The 23206-nt window shown below is 22.8% G+C and overlaps 1 protein-coding gene across 1 annotated transcript in view; it reads left to right on the top strand.

The window, feature by feature from the left end:
• LOC122503376 (E3 ubiquitin-protein ligase MIB1) overlaps positions 1-23206 on the top strand; it is a 744700-nt gene that overhangs the window by 602128 nt on the left and 119366 nt on the right. The window lies entirely within an intron of this gene.

Genomic DNA, 23206 nt, shown 5'->3' on the forward strand with positions numbered 1-23206 from the left:
ATAGTTTGCGTTTTTAGATTTGTGATAAAGTGTTACTTGAAGTTAGTGGAGAGTACGTGCTACTTGATACCCTATGAGACAGACGATGTCATTGCTTCTCGAATCTATAAAAAAAAGGATCTGACATTTAATATCTTCTGGTTGCTAATATTTGCTGCTTGAAGAAAGATTAAACTTTTTTTTCTACATCACCGTTTTTCTTATATTTTATTTATATTGTTTTTCTTTTTTTTTCTTTCTTTTTTCTTTTTTAAAAAAATTTTTATTATTTGTTATTTAAATATTTTTCTCCGTAAAAATAAAGTTTGAAAGCAATTATTAATTACAAGAAGACCAAACACCGAAGAAACTTTCTAAATTTTAATCAGTAAAAATATTTACTAATTTGATTTTTTTATTTTTGAATTAGTAAATGTTACTTATAAATTAGTAGAAATTATTAAAAGATAGTTTCTGTGTATGTTTTTTTTTCTTTAAAAAAAAAATATTGCTTGATAAATCGAAAATATTCAGGTATTTTTTCATGATTTATAATAAAATAATTTTAGAAATGAAAAAATTTAAAAACAATTATGATTAACAAATAAAAAATATACTCATTTTGTTAATTATATGATTTTTTCTATAACAAATTTTCGTGTGACTGATCTAAATTATTATGCAAATTATTCTCCCTTTGAGAAAAACATTACCTACATATTCCCAATTAAAAGAAAAAAATGTGAATAAATTCTATTTTTCAATTACAAAATTTAATTGAAAATGAACTTGATTTTGAATTTTCAGAAAATAAAGGAAAAAATAATTTTTTAAAAATGTTATTTATGAAAATAATTAAATGCTTACGTAGAATTTTATCAAAATTATTTTTAAGTAGGTAATTGAATTCATTTAAAAAAATTTATTTAAATAGTAAATATTGAAAATTATTGAATTGAGGAAATTTTTTGAAAATAATTAAATTTTTCGAAGAAACTTATAAAAAATTTGTTAATTGAATTCATGTGCATTTTTTTGCTAAGAATTTCATTAAAATTCTATTAAATAATTGAATTCACTCGAATTTTATTAAAATTTTTGAAAATAATTAAATTCCAGAAAAGAATTTGGTTAACAAATTTTTAAATAATTAAAAATCCTTGAGAAATTGTATTATTTGCGAAAATAATTCAACTTTTACGAAGAATTTTATTAAAATTTTCTAAAATAATTGAATTTTCTGAAAAAATTTTATTGTATTTATTTGTGAAAATAATTGAATTCTTTGAACGAATTTTATTGAAATTTTTAAAAATAATTGAATTCCTGAAAAAAATTTTGTTTAAAATTTTCTTAAATAATTGAATTTTCTGGAAAAATTGTATTATTTTTTAAAATAATTGAATTCTTGCAACGAATTTTATTAAAATTTTTTAAAATAATTGAATTTCTGTAAAGAATTTTGTTAGAAATTTTCTTGAATAATTGAATTTTCTGGAAAAATTGAAATGAAAATAATTGAATTCTTAAATCGAATTTTATTAAAATTTTTAATAATAATTCAATTCCTGAAAAAAATTTATTAAAAAATTTTGTCATAATTGAGTTTTTTATTATTTCTGAAAATAATTGAATGTTTACGAAGAATTTTATTAATTTTTTAAAAAATAATTGAATTCCTGAGAAAAATTTTGTTAACAATTTTTTAAATAATTGAATTTCCTTGAAAAGTATTATTTGTGAAAATAATTGAATTTTTACAAAGAATTTTATTAAAATTTTTTTAAATAATTGAATTTTTTGGAAAAATTATATTTATTTCTGAAAATAATTGAATTCTTGCAACGAATTATATTAAAATTTTTTTTAAATAATTTGGAAATTTTGCGATGAATTTTATTATTTATGAAAATAATTGTATTCCTAAAAAATTTATTATTTATAAAAATAATTGAATCCGTGTAAATAATTTTATTATTGTGGAAAATTATGTAATTATTGTTTTTCATCATTTTTTATAGAAAAATATTAAATACGTATTTTTTTATTTTCCATATTTGACAAAATTTTTAAGTTATGGATTTTCGAAATTTTTGATTTTTAATAGTAGACCTATTTTTAATAGCTTATAAGTTTGAAAGTATTGAGTTTAGAAAAAAGTTGTCAAATAAAGAAAATTTTGGTTCTTTTACAACTTTTAAGTAATGTAAAAAAATTACTTTTTTAAATTTTTAATAAAGAAAATTGAACTAATGTCAGAAGAATTTGAATTATATTAAAATATTTTTAAAATCTAAGTTCTTTAAAATTTTAAATTTCATCCAAGGGCTTGGTGAACAAAAGACTACATTACAATTTTACAGAGTAAGAGGTTAGGTTCGGAAACACTCAAGGTCGATAATTCTTGTTGACCGTCAGTCGGTAATGTAGAGTATCCAGTTATCATGTAGCTTGTCGATAACCGAATCTTCACCTCTCCTGGTATTCTTTAATTTATATTTCTTAATGTAACATCATCTCGATCTAAATTACCACTTTTCGAATTGATTTTTTTTTAAATTTGAAAGTATACCAAAGAACATTAGAAACTTTTTTCCGAGTTAAATTCCATCTGAAAAAAGGTGACTGGCTTTTTTTTGTTATTACCAAAGTAAAGTCTACTGTTTGTCTAAAAAGACGAATACTGCGGTTCGAGTGGGATGAGAGCAAGATGGAGTAATCGAGATAAAGAGAGAAAGATGCATTATGCTATACGAGCTGCAGGAAAACAGCGAGCATCGGCACAAAGTCGCCTCATTTTACATCCCAATAAAACGGTATTAGCCTCTGGCAATAAATACTTCCAGCGTGTTGTTTGCTCCAATGCGAAGCGTGCTTCACCGAGACTTCATTACGACTGACTAGACACCACTACATTTTTCAATCAAATGACAACAAATTGTCAACATTCGGAAAAATGCCTTGTTTTTTTTTAACTGAATTAATCTGCTTAATGATCACAATTCTGCGCTTTGGAAATGAGTTCGATTAATGACTTTAATTATTAATTTCAACTATAAAGAAAAGATGATTCACTATAATCAGTTCAGTTGTATAATTAAACTGGTCCTTGAAATCCTGAAATTTGAAAAAATGTCCTGCAGTGTCCTTAAATGTCCTGGATTTTGAACTTTTGTCCTTGAATTTTCAATATTTTGCTTTTCAATATTCAATAATTTAAAAATTTTACTCAAATTTAAAAAAATAATTTTTTTTGATCCATCAAAAAATAATTTTAATTTGTCTTTTGATTAAAGAAACTGGTATCCACAATATTGATTTTTAACTCTTTTTATAATAAAATAAATATTTTTTGTTCAAGTAGGTTAATTTCAATTATGTTACTCGTAATATGAAATAATATTACACAGGATTGCCACAAAATTTTAATTTGGCCTTTCCCTGACTTTTTCCTCATTTCCAGACAAATTTTTCACTTTTTCCCTGGCCCTGAAGAACATTAATAAATTTTTTTTTCAAATAAACATTTAATCATTATTATTTTTCTATACGAATTAAGATTCTCAAATTCAATAACTTATGAGAATATTATAATAAAACATGAAGAAATCGATCACTCCGAGTAATCGATTTCCTCATGTTTTATAATAAATTTAAGATGACAAAGTAATAAAATCATTATTTTATTTCATAAGAATATTGTAACTAAAAATTCAAATTTTCAAAGATTTTAATTTTAACCCTTTTCAAAATTCAATTATTTCTAAAAATTCACGCTATAATGTTTTTAATATTCAATTATAATTTAAAATTTTAAGTGAAATTCATTTTTTAATCAATTTTTATTAGAAACTTTCCCGAGAATTCAATTATTTAAACACAAAAATTAAAAATTTATTCAGTAATTGCATGTTTTCTAAAATTGAATTTTTATGAAGAATTTTATCAAAATTTTTAATAACAATTGAATTCTTTCGGCGAATTTAAAAGAAAAATTGTAAGAATAAATGCAATTTTCTATCATTTTATTTAAAATTTTATAAAAATAATTGAAATTCTGCGATAAGTTTTGTTATTTATGAAAATAATTGAATTCTTGCAGCGAATTTTATTACAAATTTTTTTAAAGAATTGAATTCCTGTGAAGAATTTTATATGTAAAAATAATTGAATTCCAGAGAAAAATATTATTATTTATGAAAATAATTAATTTCTTGTGAAGAATTTTATTCAAATTTTTTTAAATAATTGAATTTTTCAGAATTTTTAAAAACTTTTTAAAAATAATTTAATTTTATTAAAAAATTGAAAATAATTGAAATCTGACAAAGAACTAAAAAAAAATTTTTCAAATAATTGAATTCCTGTGAAAATGTTTATTTTTGAAAAAAATTAAATTCTTGGGAAGAATTTTATTAAAATTTCTTAAATAATTAAATTGCTAAGAAGAATTTTATTTTGTTACGAAAATAATTGAATTGTTTCGAAGAGTTTTACAAACATTTTTGACAATAATTGTATTTGTAGAAAAATGTTGTATTTCACGAAAATAATTGTATTCTATGACCGATTTTATTATAATTTTTCAAATTTATAAAGTATTTTATCAAAATTTTTAAAAATAATTGAATTCTCAAGAATGAAAATAATTGATTTCTAGCGAAGAATTTTATTCAAATTCCTTTAAATAATTGAATTCCCATAAAAAATGTATTATTTGTGAAAATAATTGAATTCTCAGGAAGAAATGTATTGAAAACAATTGAATTGTATAGAAAATTTTATTAAAATTGCAATTTAATGAACTAAATCTTGTAAAGAATTTTGTAAACATTTTTTTAAATAATAGCATTATTAAAAGAATTTTATTTAAATTTTTCGAAATAATTGAATTTCGCAGATTTTTTTTTTAATTTTCCTTATATCTTTGAATTCTTTCGAGAAACTTTATTAAAAAATTTAAAATAATTGAATTAATGCGAAGAAATTTATAAAAAAAATTGATAAGTAATTGAATTCCTGTTAAATTTTTATTAAAATTTTGTTTAAATAATAGAATTCTTTTGGAAAATTCTATTAAAATAGTAGATATAAAAAATAATTGAAATGAGGAAAATTTTTGAAAATAATTGAAATTTTGTCAAGAATTTTATTAAATTTTTTGAAAATAATTGAATTTTGGAGAATAATTTTATTATTTATAAAGAGAATTGAAATTTTAACGAGAATTTTTAAAAATTTTTGAACATAATTGAATTGATGCGAAGTTATTTAAAAAGAAATTATTGTGAAAAATAGAAAAAATTGAAGGGTTATATAAATGTCCTGGAAATATATGAAATCTGTCCTGGAATGTCCTGAAAATGTCCTGGAATTTTAATTCATATTTTCAGTAGACACCCTGTGATGGGAATTTTTAAAAATTTGACAAATGAGAACGAAGAATAGATTTGAAAATAGTTGCTTTGAAGTAGTTATCGATGAGATATTGATGTTTCCGATTTCTCAGGGTAGACAGGCGTGGTCCTTAAATGGTAATTAAGCGAGCAGACTCCTTGGCGTCGAACTATATATGATGATGGTTCTCTATTGTCAGTAAATGAACAATCACTTTATATGTGTTTCATTTATTATAATTGAGAATCAGTGTCGATTTATTTATATCAAAATCCTAGTACGAAATTTTTTATGTATATTTACTTCAGTTTATTGCTTGGTTTACCGGGAATTAAATTATTTAACCCTTTCGCGCCACGGGTACATATATATTATGTACCACTTATAAAATTTAATAAAACTTTTATAATTTTAAATCAATAAGCAATTAATAAAGCTTTTTTTAATCACCAACGTAACTACTATACATATTAAAAATAGGAAATTATATAGTACTTCTATAATTATTATAAACAATAGGTAAAATATCGTTAAAAAATAGCAAAATTTAATTTTTAAAAATTTGCCCTAATTCGCTTAAAACTTTTTACTCAGGGGTTTTCAGAATCGCTGATTACGAATCTAAAGTCAAATTTTCAAAATTCTCAAAATTCAAGTTGGTGGACATTTTTTTCAAAATTGCTCATATTCGCTTGAAACTTGTTACTCGGGTTTTTTCAGGGTTGCAATTTTGAATTTCGAAAATCTGACTTCAGATTCATAATCAGCGATCCTGAAAACCCCCAAATATCTAATTTTATACAAATTTGAGCGATTTTGAAAAAAAATGTTCGCCACATTAGACCTGCCATTTTGAATTTTGAAAATCTGAGCAAAGCAGTCTTAAAAATTAAGATACTACATTTTTAAGACTGATCTTAAATTAAGATTTACTTTTTACTGTCAATATTAACTATAGTTTTTAGAAGAATGAAAACAAAACCTTTAGCGCCAAGTTATTTTTAAAGAAAACAATAACAGGGTTACGACAAAAATTTAAGTTTGTTTTCCCTGACTTTTGCCTGATTTACAAACAAAATTTTGACTTTTTCTTTGACTCATAGAGAAAATTCTGATTCGCTTTAAAAATTATTAGATACTCAAAAAAATGTTCTATTAAATTTATTTACGAATCTCTTTAATTAGAAAATTATTCGAAAACGTCAATAACTTGTTCTTTAAATAAATATTTAATCATTCAATCAATTAGTTTAAATCATTTTTGACAAAGTTCTTTAACAATTTTCAAATTTATTTGTTTACAATTCAAATTTACAAAATTTTAATTATTCAGAAATTCTTCAATTAGAAAAAAAAGCGTTAAATAATTTAAAAAAAAATTCATTTAAACTTTTTCAAAAAAATTAATTCTGCAGAATTGTTAGTTAAAAGTATAAAAAATTCAGATTTTCTAAAATTTTAATTTGAAGTATTTTTAAAATTCAAGCTATTAATGTTTTTAATATTCAATTTATTATTATCTATAAAATTTAACTAAACTTCATTTTTAAATCAATTTTTATTAGAAAATTCTACAAAAATTTAATTATTTAAATACAAAAATTAATAACTTTTTGAATAATTAAATGTTTCTTAACAATTCCCATAAAGAATTTTATCAACAAATTTCTGCAAAGAATTTGATTACTTTTAAAAATAATTGAATTTTTCAGAATTCAATTATTTTTAAACATTTATGCTATAATGCTTTTAATATTCAATTATTATCTAAAATTTTAACGGAAATTAATTTTTTAATCACTTTCTATTAGGAAATTCTACAAGAATTCAATTATTTAAATAGAAAAATAAACAATTTGTTGCATAGTTGAATATTTCTTAAAATTTAGTTCTTATAAAATTTAATAAAATTTTAAAGAATAATTACATTTTTCGAGAAATCCAATTAAAATTGCATAAAAAATAATTGAAATTATGCTATGAGTTTCATTATTTTTTGAAAATAATTAAATGTTTACTTAGAATTTTATCAAAATTATTTTTAAGCAGGTAACTGTATTCATTTGGAAAAATTTATTTAAATAATAAATATTGAAGATCATTGAATTGAGGAAATTCTTTGAAAATAATTGAATTTTTCAAAGAAGAATTTTGTTATTTATAAAAATACTTGAATTTTTAACAAGAATTTAAAAAAAATTTTGAACATAATTGAATTTATTCGAAGAATTTGATTACTTTTGAAAATAATTGAATTTCGACAATTCAATTATTTTTATAAAATTACTTAATTATTAACTAAAATTTTAACTGCGAAATTCATTTTTAAAATCAATTTTTATTAGAAAATTCTGCGAGAATTCAATTATTTAAATACAAAAATAAATAATTTATTAAATAATTGAATCATTTTTAAATTTGAAATATTATAACGAATTTTATTAATGAATTTTTAAATTATTCAATTTTTTCGACGATTTTTAATAACATTTTTAAGAATAATTACATTTTTCGAGGAATTTGATTAAAATTTTATTAAAAATAATTGAAATTCTGCGATGAGTTTTATTATTTATAAAAATAATTAAATCCCTGTACACATTTTATTATTTATAAAACTAATTGATTGATTATTGCGAAGAAAGTTATAAAAAATCTGTAAATAATTGAATTTTTGTAAAATTTGTATTATTTATGAATATATTTATGAATTATTTAAATATAAATATATATATATATATATATTAAAAAATATAACTAATTTTTAGAAGAATTTAAATTATTAAAATTTTTTAAAAATCGAAGTTCTTTATAATTTCTAATTAAATTCATTCAAAATTGAAATTTTCTAACATTTTAAATTTAAACTTTTTGAAGTTCATCAATTTATGAAAATTGTAAACACAACTCTTTTAAAATTGAATTAATTTTGAAATATTTAAGTAACATTATTCATTAAATAATTTATTTATTTTATGATAGTTGTTCAAGATTTAAATTATTTAAAAAGTAATTTCTGTCAGAAATTGAAAAAATTTAAGGTTTAACTAAAATTTTACTGTTATTTTTTTTACTGAAAATCAGTTATTTTTCCACTGAAAATCTATTATTTTTAACTGATTATGTGGTCCATGGTCTTAATTTCTAAGAAACGGAACACAAGCGTCGGAGTGGGGATAATAGGAGCGAGTGAGATGCTCAAATATTTCTCTGTCGCTCTCATTGCCCCCACTCCGATGCTTATGGTCCGTTTCACAGAAGTTGTAGATATGCATCATTATACACTATACTCACTCAAACAATTAAATTTTATGTAATTAGAAGAAAAAAAAGGAAAATGTATATAATCGAATGATGATTCATGATTTACTAATAAATAAAATGATTGAAACTGTAGGGGAGAGTAGGCTACATTGAACCAGCGTCAACAGTGAACCACTTTAATTTCCTAAGAAATGACTGAGTGGAATTTTTTCTTATTTAATATATAATTTAGTATTACCGAAAGCGACTACGTCCAAAAATTTCGAGCAGGTAGGTTTATTATTTACAAAGAAAAACGAAAAAAACTGTTTTTCACGTACAAAACAAAAAATTTTGTGGAAATATAATGAATTTTTTTTATTGAAATAGGAAGTTTTAAAAATTAGTAAACTTGTGATTTATTTAGCTTAGGGTGTCAACTTCAATATTCCGATGTGATAAAGAATTTTAAGTCTTACATAAATTTATTATAAACAATTTTTGTTGTGAATGTCATGTGAATACAGTGAGTGCGGCATCATTGAACCACCCGAATTTACAGCGTATTTTCAGTTTCAAGAGTGGCAGCCCTGACTCCAAAAGTTGTCTGCTCTATTGACCAATAAGAAAAATGCTAGTAGTCATGCGCAATTAAGGTTTCAGAAATTATACATTGTAGTAGAACTTTAAAATTTTGCGCCATAATATTTATTTTGAGGTTAGGAAATTTGATCAGCATGGCTCTCAACGTGATAAAATTAAACTGTCACTTCTGCCACGAAACCTGACATCGAAATATATTAATATCCTATATTAACAAATAATAACTATTTAACAACAGTTTTCTATTTTTTTCAGTGGAAAATAAGATTTATTACAATGTGTAAGTGGAAATATTATTTTCGAAGTAAGTTGTAGTGTTTTATTAGAGGTGGTTCAATGTAGACACACTTCCTTCAAAATAAGAAAAGTGTAACTGGCTAGAAAAAAATTAAATTTTATTATTTAATCATAATAATTTGTGTTTGTAACGTGTGTATTAACTAAAGGAGTACTTCAGTTTTATTTTCATACAAAAACCTCATCAAAATTTGTAAAATTTAATTAGTTCTTGGACTTTAGAAAATACCCGGTTCAATGTAGCCTACCCTCCCCTACTGATATTAGAGACGAAATATTACGTTTTAGTTCTTAAATATTTCATTTTAAGTGATTTTCTAAAAATGCAACTTTGTCTTATCGAGAATGTCAACTCTTTCGTCTAGAGTGTTTTGAAGAAGCAGCAAATATATAAATTCTCTCGCAAGTAAGCAAACTTTTCTCATCTCAGTCGTAAACTTCTTTGTTCTTTGTAAGTGTCACTCAGTGAATTTCACCCACTAGTAAAACTCATGTGCATATTTACAACAAACATTTTCTATTTACTTTCATTTTCATAAAAAAATAATTTTCCTTTAATCACATTTCTAAAATATCAAGAAAATTATCAATCAATTAATAAAATATTTAATTTCTAAAATATTAAAATTAAGAAAAAGGTATTTTATAAAAGTAAATGCTGTAAAGTGTAAACTTTACTATACTTGTAAAAATAAGTGCAACACCTAATAAAATCGACAAAAACAAAAAAAAGAAAATGTTAATTTAACAACACCTAAGGTTTGAATGTTCCATTATTGAGAATGAGAGGACAGTAAAATGGTGAAAGGAAAGGAAAATGACGAAATATGCAGAAACAAGTATTATTGCCGTGTAGCACTCGTAAGTCAATAGTGACTTCATAAAATGGTGGTATATAAGAGTTATAAAAAGAATAACTCGTCAGAAGGCAAAGCATACGATTCGCAGGGATTCAAGGAAGCGGGAAATAATGGAGAACAGTAACAACAGAAAGAAAGCAACGAATCAAGTTGGCACTCGTTGAGTACGAGCTAGTCAAAGTACTTACGATCGCGTTATGGCTGACTTTATAGGCACTTTTATCAGCGACAGCAAAGCAAATGAACAAACAACGAATAGATGATCATGACTTATTTCAATGGGCGCGGCGCATGGACGGTCTATCGCGATACTTTGACCCCACCCAGTCACTATTCCATAAATTATAGGATATGACGATGCAGAAAAAAAACCGTTACATCATGCTGTATATTTCGACTATGGCAGAAATTTATTCTTAAATAATGAAAATTAAAGGATCTACAATGAAAATCCAAATATTACGGGCCATTCATACATTACGTCACACTATTTTTTTTACCATCCCCCCACTATACAATTCGCACTCTGGGTGTCGACTCTGTAATTTCCACTTCACTTTCACGTCATATCTATTTCACCCTCACTTTCATTTCACTCTTACTTTACTAACACTTTATTTTCACTTCACTTTCACGTCACTTTCATTTCACTCTCACAAAGACTATCACTTCGTTTTCATTACTTTTACTTCCACATCACTTTCATTTCACTCTCACTTCAATATAATTTCCCTTTTACTTCACCTTCACTTCCAATTCACTTTCATTTCACTCTTACTTCAACCTCACTTTATTTTCACTTCACTTTCACTACCCAGCACTTTTATTTCACTCTTACTTTACTATCACTTTATTTTCATTTCACTTTCACTTCACTTTCACTTCCCAGCACTTTAATTTCACTCTCACTTGACTCTCACTTTGTTTTCACTTCACTTTCACTTTAATGGGGACAGAATTCGTGAAATCTTCAAAGAAAATAAAAAGTATTATTTTTAAATCGAAATGTTGAAAAAACATTTCTATTTGGCCTTAAGAATGTGTCCACCGAAAAAGAGAAAAAAAAATTATTTTCTATAAAAGTTATTGCCAAATTACTTTTTTTGCAACTTTTTACACAAAATTTGATTTCTCCTAAATGAATGAACCGATTTAAATGAAACAAGCGGGAATATAAAGGGGATAAAATATAATTTCGTTTAGAATTAGAAAATTTTTAAAAAGTTTGTTTTTTAATAATTATTTAATTAATTTTTTTTAGAAACAATTAATTTTTTTTAATGTTCTGCGCCTTTTAAAAATTTGAAAAAAATATTAACATACACTTAAAACTATAAGAAATCAAAATCCGTTGTGAAAATTTAGAAGCGACAATTATTTTAAAAGTTATAATGAAAATTATATTGAACGGAGATGCGATTTTGATGATTTTCAGAATTACAACATTATTTTTAACTATGAAATGAACAAAACACTGTCAAATTAACATTTTTATTCAATTATATAACCATAAAAATTGCAATAACTTTTATAAAAAATAATTTTTTTTTTGTTTTTTGGTGGACACATTCTTAAGGCGAAATAGAAATGTTTTTTCAACATTTCGATTTAAAAAAAAAATACTTTTTATTTTCTGTGAAAATTTCACGAATTCTGACCCAACGTCACTTTTATTTCACCCTTACTTCAATATTATATCGCTTTCCCTTCACTCTCACTTATCTTTTACTTCATTTTCACTTCGCCTTCACTTCCACGTCAATTTCATTTCACTCTTACTTCCACCTCACTTCTCTTTCATTACACTTTCACACCACTTTCATTTCACATTCATTTCACTCTTACTTCACTATCACTTTATTTTCACTTCACTTTCACTTCCACGTAACATTCATTTCACTTTTACTTTAACCTCACTTCTCTTTCACTTCACTGTCACGTCACTTTTTATTCCATTTTATTTAACTTTCACGACACATTTATTTTACTCTTAATTCATTCTCACTTCACTTTCACTAAACTTGTTTTCAATACACGTTCATTTCACTTTCACTTCACTATCACTTTAATCTAACTTCTCTTTCACTTCATTTTCACAATACTGTTATTTTAATACCATTTCGCTCTCACTTCACTTTCATTGTCACTTTCACGTCACTTTCATTTCACTATCACTTCACTTTCACTTTCATTTCACTCTTACTTCAATCTCACTTGTCTTTTACTTGAACGTAACTTTCATTCCATTTTATTTCACCTTCCCGTCATTTTCACTTCACTATCACTTCACTATCACTTCACTATCACTTAATTTTCACTTTACTCTTATTTCTATATCATTTCGCTCTCACTTCACTTCATCTCACTTTTACGTCACTTTCATTTTACTCTTACTACACTGTCACGTCATTCACTTTACTTTCACGGACACTTTAATTTTGTTAAATTGAACTTTTTTTACATTCCAAATCTTCTTAAAATTTTGAAGATAAATTAAATTAAATAAAAATAAAGTGTAGTGAAAGTAAAGAGAAAGTGAAGTTACAGAATCGACTCCCTTGTATCCACTTTTGTTGTGTGACGATATAGAAGTGAAATCAAAATATTATTATTTAATTGTATTTAAAATATCGTTTTATATTCGACGTTCTACGGAATTTTATGTACGCTCCTGAGCGCGGATAGTGCGCGTGCGCTCAGTGCGTTTCTCCCTCCAGCGCCAAGCGAATCGAGGACCCCGAATGTACGGTCCGAGAGCGTCACTTCTCAAAGCGGTGTCACCGCAGTAGGAGCCAAGCGGTCTTACCGCAAGGCGAAAGGGTTTCACCCTAAGTGGTTTTACCACAGTCGATGAGGTTTTACCTCGAAACGGTTTTACCGTACGCGCTAGGAGACGATTGTCTCAACGTGGTCCCCATCGTCGACAAAATGGCGTCCGTCGAAAGTCGTCGTCGTTCGTAATATAATTATTCGGTTTTCCTTGTTGTAACTCGCCGCGTTACTTTTTTACGAAAATCCGCGTTCGCACGTTATTGTAACTTAAACTAATCGTCGACGTCGTCGAAATCACAGTTATCGCTCGAATTCACGTGTTTTGTTGTTTTGTTAATATTCGCAATATTTACGTTTACGTCGTTTTTCTCGTCTCCGCGTAGATGAGTTTATTCAATTCTTGTACTTTTATTTGTGTTTTGTAAATATATTTTGAAGTTTCGATTCTGTAATTAAAATGTTAAAATTATTTAAACGAACCCTGACCGACGAGCAATCCACACCCTTAACATTCATTACAGTTGAATTGAACTTTATTTATATTCTAAATGTTCTTAAAATTGCAAATGTAAATAATCTTCTAAAAAATTTTGAAGTTGAATTCTATTAAAATAAACTGACAATGATAGTAAAGTGAAAGTGAAGTGAATGTGAAATGAGAGCGAAATGAAAGTGAAATAAGAGTAAAGTGAGAATGAAGTTAGAGTGAAGTGAAAGAGAAGTAGAGATTGAAGTGAGAGTGAAATGAACGTGATATATAAGTGACGTGAAAGTGAAGTGAAAGAAAAATGAGATTGAAATTGAAGTGAGAGTAAATTGAAAGTGAAGTGAGGTGAGAGTGAAGTAAGAGTGAAGTAAGAGTAGAATAAAATGGAACAAAAGTGACGTGAAAGTGAAGTGAAAGTGGAAAAAAATGGAATGAAAGTGACGTGAAAGTGAAATGAAAATGAAGTTATAAAATCGACCCAATTGTTTACATTGCACTGTATTTAGATAAAAATACACTGTAAAAACTTTCGATTGAATTTTTACATTGACAAAAATTTTAAAAAATAAATTTCAATTTAATGAAAGTAAAATTCATTGTTCTAAATTAAAATTTATATTTAAAATTTTAGTCGTTTTTAGATTATATGCGTAATATTAATGAAAACAAAAAAATTGAACTAAAACACTGGGTTTATTGTTAGAATTTCACTTTATTTATTTAGTCAAAATTTTAATTAACATTTATTGTAATAAATTGTACAATTTTAAGTCTTCTTCCTTTGAATAACTTACCTGCTCCTAAAATAAACATTAAAGTTAGGTTAAGTTTGAAACGTATTCTCTATCTGTATTTTACCAGAAAAATTATAAAAATTACCAAAAAATTTTTCATTTTCTATAGGTTTCTTTTTTGAGGAGTGCGTTAGATTATAATTATTACTAGAGTTGTGCAAAAAGCTCGAGGCTCGAGGCTCGAGCGAGCTTTTTCGAGCTTTTCATTTTTCGGGCCGAGCCGAGCCGAGCCTAATCAGTTCGAGCTCGAGCCGAGTTCGAGCCGAGCCGAGCTGTGTAAAAAGCTCGAATAGTTTCGAGTACTCGAGTTAATTCGAGTACTCGAATTTTTCGAGCACTCGAGGGAATTCGAGTACTCGAATTTTTTCGAGCTCTGAGTAAATTCGAGTTCTAGAGAAAATTCATAGAATTTTCGCATTTATTATATTTAGCAAATAGAAATATTGATTCAGTAATTCAAAAAAATTCGAAATTTTTTACTTATTAATAGTTTTTTTAGTAAGTCAAAAGCTCGAATCCATTCGAGTACTCGAAAAATTCGAGTACTCGAATTCACTCGAGTGCTCGAATTTAATCGAGTACTCGAATTTACCCGAGTACTCGAAGTCACTCGAGTACTCGAAAATTTCGAGTACTCGATACATCGAGCCGGCTCGGGCTCGGCTCGGCTCGGCCCGAAAAAATTTCGGCTCGGCTCGGCTCGACTTTTCGAGCTTTTTGCACATCTCTAATTATTACATTATTCGCAAAAAAATTTACAAAGTTTCTTTTTTCAAAACTAATAATTCGCAAAAAATACACTAAATAATAAGAAAAATTTACACAAATTTTTTAATCAAAAGAGTTATAACACAAGAAAAGTGTCAAATTTTTTTATAAAAATAAAAAGGAAAAAAATTGCAAAAAATGACCAATATAATTGTTTTTTTCGAATGATTTAATGAATTTGATTTCTGTATAAAAATTTTAATAATTTTGATAATTATAATTTTAATCACTTAAAGGGGACATAATTAAAATGTAATATTGATTTATTTAATTTAATAACTTGCTGATGATTGACAATTGTTTCGTGAAAAATTCCGAGAAAATTTAATATTTTTCTATTATTATTATATATTATTCTAAATTTTATATTATTATAATAAAAAGATATTAAATTTAAAAACGTGATGATATTTTTAAAAAATTGAAAAAGTAATTAAAAATTATTTATTCTTTACTCTTTATAAATATTTTTGACATTTATATATTCCTCATTTTTTAAATTTTTGTAGATAAATTTCGAGAATATCATTTAAAAGTCAAATTAATTAGACAAAATAAATTTACAATAATTAAGTTTTTTTTACTGTTCCTTAGAATTTTCAATGTCACAGAAAATAATAATTTCTTTTTATTGTTCCTGGTATAATTTTAAAATTATTTTGCCATTACATTTGAATTGCTTATGAAGCATAATTATGCAATTTCTCTTTATAATGAGAGGCCAAAAAAAATTACAACAAAAGAAATATTCTTTTGTTTTACATTTACAATTTACATTCTCAAAAAGTTGAAAAATTTAAAAGTGGTTTCTATGTATAAAATGAGAGTAAGAATTTTCAAAAATACGAAGTTTCTTTTTATAAAATATGAATATATACCTAGTTTTTAAAAAAATTATAATGGTTCATCTTAACATTTCACCTGAATTTTTTTCTATATATTAAAAAATTTTGTGAAACAATTTCTCTTTTCAATATTGAATGTCATAAGTATTTGAATTTTTATACTTATTATAATTTATTTTATTTTTAAATTATTTATTACTAAATTATTTATTTTATTTATAAATTATGTAGGTATTTATAAATTATTTATCTTATCTGTAAATTATGTATTTATAATTTATATAATTTAGAAAAAGTTTAGAGAAAAGTTTTCAAAACAATTTTAATTTTCTATCAATACTTCTTCGATTTATTTTGAGCCCAACATTTAAACTTTATTTAATTTAAGGTCAGTTCGCTTTTTGACCTAGGTCACGTGATGGTTTATATTTAGGAATTTATTTTGTACTTGTTTCTTAACTTGTGAAATTTGACCGAACTTTTGAAATTTCATTCCTCCTTTTGACCCAAATTTTGAAATTTTCTTCGTCTCTTGACCCAATTTTTGAGGTTATGTTCGCCTTTCGACCTGAAAATAAAAATTTCCTTTTTAATTTGTAATTTTTCTAAATTGCAAATTGTGAAAGTATTATATTACATTATAGATTTCATTTCCTGTGGTTTCAGTTACATTATTGAATATATATTCGAAAACTATAATAATGCAGAGGATAATATTGGCTTTTTCAATTACTTTACATTTATTAAAATTTAAATTGTAAATTATGTTTGAATAATTTTAGTTTTGCAATATAATTTACATATTTCTTTTCGATAAATTGAATGTTTCATTGGATTGTAGATATACTCAGTTACATTATTATTAAAGTTGGATGAATTATTCAGAATAATACGAACACAAAGTAGGATTATTGAAGTTGTATATTCAGAAATTATTAGAGTAAAGTAGGATTTTATTTGATGCGTTAATTATTTTAAATTAAATTAAATTGTAAATTACATTTCAATTGTGTTTTCGAGAAATTAAATATACTTTAGTTTCATATTGTGTTATATACAATATAACGCGACGCAGCACAGCACAGGACTTCGAACTATTTGTCCGAGTAGTCGCAGTAGAATACTCAAGCTTTAGTCAGACCAAAGCTAACGCTATACATGAAACTTGTTGTTATGGCTCTACTTTTACGAAATGAATTCACAGTGTCGTTATCATTATGTAAAATATCTTTTCTAGGGGAAAAAATAAAGATAATTATTACCTGTAGGTTTAAAAGGACAATTTTAACATTTTTTAAAAAAAAGTGCCTAATAACTAATGCATTCTAGAAACTATTAAATAAAAAATATATATTCAAAAATTAATTTTATACTTTCAATCCACTTTTGACTAAAATTATTTTCTATACAATTTATTTATATTATTTTAAATATTTATTTAATTAATTAATTAATTATTTATTTATAATTAAATTTATACTTTCAATCCCTTTTGACTAAAATTATTTTCTATACAATTTATTTATATTATTTTTATAAATAATTTTTAAATATATGTTTATGAAAAATTCGGCATAATCTTTAAAAAAAAGTAACTAAAATATTTTAAAAATCTAATTTTTTAGAATTTAAAATTAAATTTTTTAGCAATTTCAGTTTTAAAAATAAATTTTTAATTAAAATTTTTTTTTTTAAATAAACTAAATAATAAAAATTTTCTATTTTAACTCTTTCAAAATTAAATTATTTTAAATGCAATTCTTTTTAATTCTGTTTCACAAAATTCGATTAATTTAATAATTTTATAATAATAATGACAGTAAAAATATAATATTTATGTTATTTTAATTATAAATAATAAAAATAGTAAAATTATTGTTATTCGAAAATCTTAAAAAAATTAAATTAAATTTTCTCAGAAACTTAATGTTTTTCTAACTTTTTCATGTAAAATTATATAAAAATTAAATAAGCTTTTAAATAATTATATTTATTATAAATATTCTTCACAATAATTGAAATTTTCAAAAGTTCTATTTTAAAACTAAAAAAATTGACTAAATTTCTGATTAGAAAACTGATTTTAAGACCAAAAACTGTCTTTGTTTTTATTTTAAGTCTAAAAAATAAGTTGAATTTAAGATAAAATTTTTTTTACAGGAAAATACGAAAATTTAGGAATAATGAGTAAAATTTATGAATTTTAATAATTTTCTAAAAATTAAAATTATAATCCTACGTGAATTCAATTATTTTCTACAATTTTCAACTGAACTTCATTTCTAAATCAATTATTTTAAATAATTTGCCGAAAGTTCTTCTAGAATTCAATTATTCAAATCGAAAAAACTCAATTTTTTTATAATAATTGTAACTGTCCGTGTTTTTTTCTTCAGTTATTAAAGTAAAATATTTTTAAAAAATTATAATAAAGAAATTCTTACAAATTAATTTTTTGAAAAATATTTTTCAATAATTTTTGAAAGATAATAGTTTTTTAATTATATACATATACAATTCAAAAATTTCCAAACAATTGAAATTTGGTAAAATCTTTTAAAAATAATTGAATTCTCTAAAAAAGTAAATTTTTATTCATTTTTTCGAAAATAATTGAATCAAAAAATTTTGATAAAACAATTCTAAGAATTAGTTTGTAAAAGTATTTTAATGTAATTTTTTGAAAATAATTGAATTTCTTAAAAGAATTTTTGTATAATTTAAAAAAACTAATTAATTTTTTGATGAATTTTAATTAAAAATTTTGAACATGATTTTTTTTCTCCAAAATATGTTAAAAATAATTCTAAAATATTATTTTTTGTGCGTATTTGAATTTTCGGAAATATTTAATTGAAAAATATTAAAAATAATTGAATTTTACAAAATTAGAATGAAAAAATACTCTAAGAATTATTTGTTTTCAAAAATATTTTAATGTAATGTTGAAAAGTTATAATTGTCATTAATTTTAATTTTTTTTACACATGAAGACTTTTTATTAAAATTTTTGAGAATTCAATTATTTTCAAAATTTGCAATTAGAATTCTTTAAAAGTTGATTTTCATAAAAATTTTAATAAAACTCTTAAGAAAAATCAATTATTTTCAATTAAATTGTACAAAATTTCAATTATTATTCAAAAACTTTTTAATTTTGTTTCGAAAATTTAGTTAGAAAAATATATCAAAAATAATTTTTGAAATATTTGTCTATATTTTTATTATTTTTTGTATTTATTTGAATTTTCGGAAATATTTATATGAAAAATATTGAAAATAATGGAATTTTAAAAAGATTTGAGTTAAAAAAAACTCTAAGAATTATTTTTTTTGCAAAAATATTTAAATATTATTTTAATTTTTATCTTTAAATTTACACTTGAATATTTATTATTAAATATTTTTGATAATTCAATTACTTTTTAAAAATTTGCAATTAAAATTCTTCAAAAGTTGATTTATCAAAATTTTGACAAAATACTTTAAAGAAAATTAATTATTTTCAATTAAATTTTACAAAATTTCAATTATTATCCAAAATCTTTTTTATTGTATGTTTCGAAAATTTAGTTAGAAAAATAAATCAAAAATAATTTTTGATATATTTGTCTATATTTATATTATTTTTTTGTATTTATTTGAATTTTCGGAAAAATTTAATTAAAAAATATTGAAAATAATGGAATTTTAAAAAATTAGAGGTAAAAAACTCTTAGAATTATTTGTTTTGCAAAAATATTTTAATATAATTTTCATTAATTTGAATTTTTGAATTTACACTTGAAAATTTTTTATTAACATTTTTGATAATTATTAAATTATCAAAAATGTTAATAAAAAACATTTTTTCAAAATTTGCAATTAAAATTCTTCAAAATTTGATTTTTCAAAATTGTAACAAAATACTTGAAAAAAAAATTAATTATTTTCAACTAAATTTTTCGAAAATTCCAATTATTTAAAAAGATATTTATTACATATTTTAAAAATTTAATTATATTTTAAAAAAGTGATTTAAAACTAATTTTTGAAAGATTTCTTTATAGTTATTTTTCGTATTTTAAAAATCAATATAAGTTGCATTTTATACTAAAAAATGTGGTATTTTCTTGCAATATTTGGAAGAAAAGTCGAAAAAGTTGCATTTTTTGAAAATAAGTCGAAAAAAATATCAATTTTCTAAATTTCCCTGACAAAAAATTTTTTATGATTTTAAATTGTAATTATACGTATTTCTTTTGCAATTTAATATTTTTATACAAAATTCTGAATTCAGTGCCATATTTACTAAAAGTTTAACTATTGTTTTTCCATTTTTTAAAATTTTACTATTTTTTTTCTTCTAAAAAGTTAACGTCCAGGATTTGAACCCTCGAATTTCGTAATTCAAGTCAGGAACTCTAACTACTAGTCTATATATGAACTCTAGCGATAAACTTCAAAACTAATTGCTTGCACATGGTATAGAATAAAAAAGAACACGCTAACAAAGTGAACCAAGTGAACAAAGTCAATAAAAAAGAAATGTTATAGTAGGATTTGTTGAAAATTTTTTTTTATTCATTTCTCAGTTGTGACAACCAAATATTTATTTTGCTCAAGAATAGAATTTATTTTTCTTGAACAGGAAACTGTTATTTTTTTATTTTTTTGGTATATAGTGAACAATTTCACTGTAGATCCTTGGGGAATGGTTATTCGCGGCGAAGACAAACTGTAAAGAAGGAAAACTGTAAAGAAAAAGTAAAGGGAAAGAGCTAATAAATTATTACAGTTTAACACGAAGAAAATAGAGGAAGAAGAATACACAATTTATGTGTACGAAGCGACGGACGATGTCGCACTGAAAGATATTCAGTTTGTGATTCTTGGTCGACGCCTAACCTCTGATGCGCACGCTCTTTGTCTCTCCCTTCTCGGTCTCTTGTTTTTCTCCATTTTCTCTTCATTTTCGAGATATTTCTTCTTGTTTTATAAAATATAATCATTTTTTTATAATATTTTTTTCCCTCGTTGAATTTAAAAAAAATTTTTTTTTAAATTACATTATAAAAAATTACTTTAAATTTTGACCAGACTTTGTTGCTTCTACAATTAAGGAAAACCGAACTGATTTTATTTTAAATTTAAATTTTAAAATATTAATATTAATTAATATTAATTAATATTAAAAATTTCTGATTAACAGTAAAAATGACTGTCAGATAAATTTCAGACGACATTTTACACAGAAAAAACAAAGTCTAAAATTTTACAAAATAAAAAATAAAACTCTAAAAAAAATTAACACCTTAAAACCAAAATTATTTAAAAGATGATTATTTTTAAGCTTAAAACTACATTACGTCAATTTTAAGGATTTAAATTACCACTTGGAATGGAAAATTAAATTTACTTTTTTACATTGAATCAGTAAACAATAACTAACATTTCAGTAAAAAAATAGGGATTCCCAAAATTAGTATTTTCTAACTTTGATTTTTATTGAAAATAAATATTTATAATTATTATTTTTACGTAGAAATTGAAATTCTTCAAAACATTCAAATTCAAACTTTTTTTTGAAATTAATCAACTTTAAAAATATTATTATTTATTATAAAACATAAAGAAATCGATCATTCTGAGTCTTCGACTCGGAGCAATCGATATCTTCATGTTTTTATAATAATTAAAAATAACCCAGTGATAAAATTATTATTTTATGTAAGAATATTGTTAATCTAGCTTCTTCGAAATTAATTTTATCATTTAAATTCAATTATTATTTTCTTTTTTTCGGTATTTTTTTATTATTATTTTCTAGAATTTTTAACTAATTAATTAATTAATTAATTAATTAATTAACTAATTAATTAATTAACTAATTAATTAATTTAACTAATTTTTAACTTCTCTAGGTTATTTTTATCAATTTTTGAACAAGTTTTTTGAGTTTTTCAAATTCATTTCTTTACAATGTTCAATTTTACAAAATTTCAATTATTCGTAAATTCTTTAATTAAACATATATAAAAAAATAAAAACTTCAAATAATATAAAAAATATCAGCAATTATACTTTCTCAAAAAAAATTAATTCCACAGAATTGTTAGTTAAAAATATGAAAAATTCAAATTTTCAAAGATTTTAATCTGAAACCTTTTCAAAATTCCATTATTTCTAAAAATTTACGCTCTAAAGCTTTTAATATTCAATTATAATCTAAAATTTTAACTGAAATTCATTTTTAAATAAATTTTTTTGTAAAAAATTCTGCGAGAATTCAATTATTTAAATAGAAAAAGTTAATAATTTATTGAATAATTGAATGTTTCTTAAAATTGAATTCTCATAAAGAATTTTACCAACAAATTTTTAAATAATTGAATTCTTTTGACGAAAATTAATAAAATTTTAAATAATAATTACATTTTTCGAGGAATTCAATTCAAATGGTATCGAAAATATTTGAATACTTTTGGAAAATTTTTGAAAATCATTTAAATTTTGACAAAAATTTTATTAAAATTTTTAAAAATAATTAAAATCAGGAATAGAAGAAATGGAATAATTGAATTTCTATAAAGAATTTTATTGTTTATGAAAATAATTGAATCCAAATTTTATTATTTATGAAAATAATTGAATTATTGCGAAGAAATTTATAAAAAATTTGTAAATAATCGAATTTCTGTGGAATTTTTATTATTTATGAAAATAGTAAATTAAATAATTAAATGTTTGGGTAGAATTTTATTAATTTTTTTTTAAAATAATTAAATTCTCTTGGAAACTTTTTGAAAATTGAAATTTAGCCAAGAATTTTATTAAAATTTTTAAAAACAATTGAAATTTTGGAGAGAATGGTATTAAAATTTTTGAAAATTATTTTAAAAGAAATTATTATTATTGTTATTATTTGAAAAGAAGTGATTGTCAGAAATAGAAGAAATTGAAATTGAATTTCAATAAAGAATTTTATTGTTTATGAAAATAATTGAATTATTATTGCGAAGAAATTCATAAAAATTTGTAAATAATTGAATTCCTGGGAAATTTTTATTATTTTTGAAAATAAAATTAAGTGTTTGCATAGAATTTTATTACATTTTTTTAAAAATATAATTGAATTCTTATGGAAACATTGATTAAAATACAATAGATATTGTAAATCAT

Source organism: Leptopilina heterotoma, unplaced genomic scaffold (assembly GCF_015476425.1).
Source record: "Leptopilina heterotoma isolate Lh14 unplaced genomic scaffold, ASM1547642v1 Lhet_26, whole genome shotgun sequence".
In the NCBI taxonomy this organism is placed as follows: Eukaryota; Metazoa; Arthropoda; class Insecta; order Hymenoptera; family Figitidae; genus Leptopilina; species Leptopilina heterotoma.